Source organism: Euphorbia lathyris, chromosome 8 (assembly GCF_963576675.1).
Source record: "Euphorbia lathyris chromosome 8, ddEupLath1.1, whole genome shotgun sequence".
Lineage (NCBI taxonomy): Eukaryota > Viridiplantae > Streptophyta > Magnoliopsida > Malpighiales > Euphorbiaceae > Euphorbia > Euphorbia lathyris.
In genome coordinates this window covers 71,804,078-71,810,077 of record NC_088917.1, presented here as the reverse complement: position 1 = coordinate 71,810,077, position 6,000 = coordinate 71,804,078, and positions in this window count along the sequence as shown.

Genomic DNA, 6,000 nt, shown 5'->3' with positions numbered 1-6,000 from the left:
ATTTTCAGGGGGAGCCATTTTATGGCAATCCAAGCTACAAAAGTGTGTAGCATTGTCTACTACTGAGGCAGAGTATATAGCAGCTGTGGAAGCATGTAAAGAGATGATTTGGTTGAAGAGGTTCCTTCAAGAGTTGGGTTTGAAGCAATGTGAGTATGTGACATTCTGTGACATTCAGAGTGCTATGGACTTGAGCAAGAATGCCATGTATCATGCTCGTACCAAGCACATTGATATCAGATATCATTGGTTGCGGAATGTGATTGAAGAGAAAGAATTGCTGTTAAAGAAAGTCCACACAGATAAAAATGCAGCAGACATGTTAACCAAGGTGGTTCCTGGAAGCAAGATTGAGCTTTGTAATAAGCTTTCCGGGATGAGATTCAAACGTTGAAGAATTTGAGTTTTTCTTCTCTCCGTGATGGGCTGGAGGGGGAGATTGTTATGGGTCCCACCCATATTTAAAGTCCATTTATTATTAATTTTGGCTTCTTTGAGAAGCTATATTAATGTGTATTTATTGGAATGAGTTGTATTCATTTAATATAAGTGAAGGAAGAAGAAAAGACACACCAAAGGAGATTTTCGGATTTGGCCTTTTCTCTCATTAGGTCAGATCACGTTTTTGTTGATTCCCGGAGATTGAACCGTCGGATCATCACGATTTTTGGACAGGAGCTTCTAGACATATTGTTCCTTGTTCTCACCGTTGGGTTTGTTTTGCCCTCAATTTTATCATAATAAGAGAAGTAGGGTGGACTCCTCAAACGTCCCGTGGTTTTTACTCTTCACACCGAAGAGGTTTTCCACGTATAAATCTTGTGTTGTTGATTGTGGTTTTGGATTTCCATTCTTGTGGTTATAGTTGCTATTTTGATTTGGACTTGGGTTGTGCTTTGGTTGATTGTTTGTTAGATTGATCCTTGTGGTGTTGTTATTGGTATTCCGCGTATTTGATTGTTGTTATTGGTAACCCGTCTTTTGGGTCCTTCACGAAGATGCAGATTCAAACTCCTCTAGATTGTAAATTTTTTAATTGCTTATGTCAAGATGTACTATTTTTTCTATACATGAAACAATTATTTTTTTAGAAATTATTTTTCTTTTGATAAGTTTTGTTGTTTTACTAGTATTTTGATAAAAAAAAAACGAAGAAGATATGTTTGGTAAAAAGCCCAAAGAGATAGGGTATAGGATATGGAATCCAGCTCTAACTTTATGGAATTGTGTGGGCCAAACCTCCTATCAATCAAAGCCCAATTTAACTTTACAGACTCTTCTCATAACTTTACAGCAAACCCACTGAGCTGAAATTAGTGTTTATTTGAAAATTTCTAACATTACACTATTATAAAATTTATAAAATCATATTTTTCTGAAAGTACCTATCCATTTTATTTCATTTTATTGTATATTTTTCTAATATACTTTTTTTTTTCAAATTTTGCCCCAACAGTTTTGAAATATATGTATTATGAATAATTGGAGAATAAATTTTGACTATTAAGACTTTTAATGTTGCATATTTTGAGAAGAATTGAAGTATGAGGGTCAAATGTGTTAAATTGAAATACAAAATTTAATTTGACAAATTGTATTAAGTTCTTGAGAAAGTAATTGAAACAAAAGCTAACACATGTCATCTCACCATATGTTTTTAATTCTATAAATTAATGAAGTTGTGAGGATTAGAAATCCAACCACTTAGTTTAGGAGGTTTTGATACCATATCAAAAAAACCCAATTAAATAGATAGTTAAGGTTGAACTTTTATATTAATCTCTGGTATAAGCATAGAATATATGTGACCAGAATAAAAGAAATTTGTAAATATATGTAACCAGGGCCGGTTCTGCCCTTAGACAATAAAGGCGACCCCTTAAAGACCCCTAAAAGTAGAGGTCTATATAATAATGTTTTCTTAATATATCATTAATATTTTATAGAATAGTTGTATTATCAGTTAAAACTAAAAAACATTAAAAGGACATTGAATATAAATTTTAATTAGTGATTTTAATATGTAAATTTGGTGAAATGAGTTTTTAGATAATAATATTTTTATGTTTCTATGAATATATTTTTTTTCTATTTTTTCCAAATTTTAAAGTTATAGGTATTTTTTTTTTTGTCATTTTTCTAATGAAAATACATATATCATTCCATTAGAAAAAAATACAACTTCATTAAAAATAACCTGTAAATAATAAAACATCATACAAGTAGAGACTAAAGCCAATACAAAATCTACAATTGGAATAAAAGACTATAAAGAGCATAAAAAGTCATAAAATATACATTTTTTCATCAAATTAAAATTATATAAATAGATATAGTTTTGAGATTTTATTTATATATAAAGAGCCTATAATTCATATCTCGTCTAGGGTCTCAAACAATCATGAGCCGGCTCTGTATATGACCAGAATATATGGAGATTAAGATTATTTAAATGAGAATATATGTGACTAGGATAAAAGACATTTATAATGACTATTATATAATTTATAAAAAAATATTATTTATTAGAGAAATTTACATAGAAATTCAGTTGAAAAATTAGTTATACTAATTTAAATTATGTCAAACTAAGAAAATCATTGTTATATATATATATATATATATATATATATATATATATATATATATATATATATATTTGAACGTTTTCATATATTTTAAGAACTATATTTTATGAATTAGGGATTTAAGTTATGTTTTTTAGGGTATAGGATTTATAAATTGAGATCTAAAATTAATAAATTATGGCATAAACTCATACTTTATTTATAATATATAGAAAATAATAATATATTGAGAATTAAGTTTTATAATATGATTTAATTGTAATTCTATAATCACATATGATTTTGAGGAAATTATTATAAAAAATCGGATTTTAATTTTTATTTACATTTATGAAAATCATTTTTAGTATTTTATCATTATACTATTTTAACTCTTAAAATATTATAATATCACAAACTTTAATTTTGTTTTTGTCAACTTTTCAATTAGTCACTTATAGGAAAAAAACAGTTTTTTAAAAAATTCACCAAATTTAACATTTTAATAAATTTAATTAAAAGAATAAGACATTGCAGCGGGTTTTTAAAGAGGTAAAACAAAATTAAATAAGGATAACAGCAGTTTCTCTCCGGAAAAAGAAAAAAACTTCTCATTCATTCTTCATCTTCTCCTCCCAAATCTAAGTGGATCTACTTTGAGGAAGAAGGAAGTTTATCTTCCTTCTTCCTTCTCCCATCGGGTTAAGTTTTCTGTTTTCTTTTTATTGTTTTTTTTCTTTTTAATCAGTGTCCATATACTTTTTCAGATCTCTCTATCTGTCTGGATTGTATTTGCTCCCAATTATTCCTTTATTTATACTTTCTTCGGATTTAGCAAGAGCGGAAACAATTTATTTTATACGTGGATCAATAGATCTATGTGGTTGCAACAAAAGAAATGACTTTGATCCAAATGTTCAAAAGGGTCTGAATGATGAAGATCGGATTGCAGTTGCTCTTCTGTGGATTTTGATTTCCAAGAAGTATATGTTTCATTGTTTTTCTTTGCTTTTTATACCTTTTATGGTTTTTCATGCTCTTTGTAGTCATTTTCGTCGTTTTGTGGATTTTGTAAGGTTTTATTCCTTCTGGTTTTCTTATTGTATTTTTATGTTTTTCATCTAATGAAAATATAAGCATTTACATAAAAAAAATAAGACATTTATAAATAATTTATCAATCTTGACTGTTGTGTAATTTGCTCTATGAATTTTTTTTTTTTAATATGTAAATAGCCTTTTATTAACATATTAAGCCTAAGGATTTTAAACGCCCATCGTACGACTTGAGGTCCACAAGATTAGGCAAACCCAAATGCTAAGCCCAAACAATTAGTGTAAATTTCTCTTTTTCTTTTTTTTTTTTTTTTTTTTTTTTTTTTTTAATGAAGACATGGATAACTTGAATTCAGTAATTATTGAAGAAATGTACATCATTACTAAAAAGAGGGAGAATGCCCACCCATAAAAGACAGTCAGAACGAGAACCGGAAAATTGAACAGTAGAAATGGTTATCCGAATTGCTGATTGTCTAGAAAAATATATTTAATAGTATCGAAAAGAAACTAATAAACCTCTATAAATAAGATCCTTAAACCGGTAACGAACCTTTTGCTTTTGAACTCAAATAATAAATTTATTGAGAAGTCGAGAAAAATGAATTCAAAATTGCATGTTTGAATCACTCATAGCTAGGGCTGGGCACAGTTCGGTCCAAGTCGGGGATTCATGAATCTCCAGTATTGGATTGAAATTCGGAGATTAATAAAAGGAAATCTCCAGGATTGGATTGAAAGAATAAATCTCCAGAATTGAATTGCCCCAAATTTTCAGTCCGGTCCAGTTCGGAGATTCGGAGATTCAGTTCCGGTCCAATCCAATATAATTTTTCGGTGATTCGGATAAATATCTAATAGTTTATGTCCTAAAAATAAATTAAAAATTTAATTTACAAGATAATATAATATAAAATTTTATTATCTTACATAACTTGAAATAAATGATATTTTTTTTAGGAAGTAAACAACATTCATTAAAAGTTACAGTAGACAACAAGGATAAAAAAAAAGCCCCACAAAATCAAAGTATTAAAAGTTACGGTAGACAACAAGGCTAAAAAAGCCCACAAAATCAAAGTTACAAAATAACAAATCTATAAAAACAAACAAACAAACCTTTAATTCAAAAAAGACAACAGTTCATTAGCAAAATCTCTTTAATCATCATCCCAATTTGTAATTGAATCTTCTTAACACAACAAGTTCCTTGTTTTCCAAGGCAAATGCAGTAAAAGCCAAACATCAACCTAAACATATAAAATATACCACATTAGTGAATCAACAAATGTTAAATTAATTAGCTTTCACTTCAATAAAATTAATCAACACACTAGCAAAAAGTAAAAGGAAAAAAATATGCTTACCAAAGTGCGTTTGATTCGGTTAAAAAAACCTTAGATATCCAATTGAAATATGGATAAAAGAGATGATGCAATTTCAGGATCAGAACTAATTCCTACAAATTAAATAACATTTATATAGTTAGTATTCATAAACATTTAATTAAAATAAAACTATGAAATATAATTGCTAAGTAAATATTACCTTCCTCAATAGCTTCAAGATCTTCAACTTCTTCTTCATGCTTGAAAGCTTGAGTTGAAGTTTTCAACCAACCTTGACAACAAATCAAAACCGCAGCTGTAGCAGGAGTTAAAGAACTCCTAAATTGATCCAAAGTTCTACCACTTGTGTTAAACGTAGATTCAGAAGCCACGGTTGCGCATTGAATTGCAAAAACATCTTTTACAACTTTGGATAAAGCAGGATATCGCATAGCATTAATCTTCCACCACAATAGAAGGTCAAACTCAATTACATATTTTTCAGGTGCCTCATTGATATATCTTTCCCATTCTCTCTCAATTGACATATCTTTATCAATATTCAAAAAATAATCATCAATCTCATCATCAATGTCATCATCCGCTTCATCTAAACTAGAAGAATGTGCTCTAAGATTCATATTTTCTTGCACATTTTGCACTATATACTCATCTAACAATGCAATACTAATCTTTGTGACTTGTGCCACCAACTCATTAGCATCGTTCTCACCTGTTAACTTATGTGATGTGCTGATGTCTAAAATTAAACCATGGTCCCTCCTATTAATCATATTTTATGGATGATGGGCTGCTCTTTTTATTTAATTGTTTTGGACCTAATATTACCATTTTTACTAAATTTAAATTATCATTTTTATTGTGTGTAAATCATATTTTATGTAAATATAATTTGTATTCTTTACGAGCTTTTACACGAGCTTGTTTATGAATTTGTTCATGAACCTCTAATCGAGTTTGCTCACGAGCTTTCGAGCCGAGTTTTGGTCTGCTCAAGCTCTGCTCGTTTACAAACCGAGCTTGAAAATC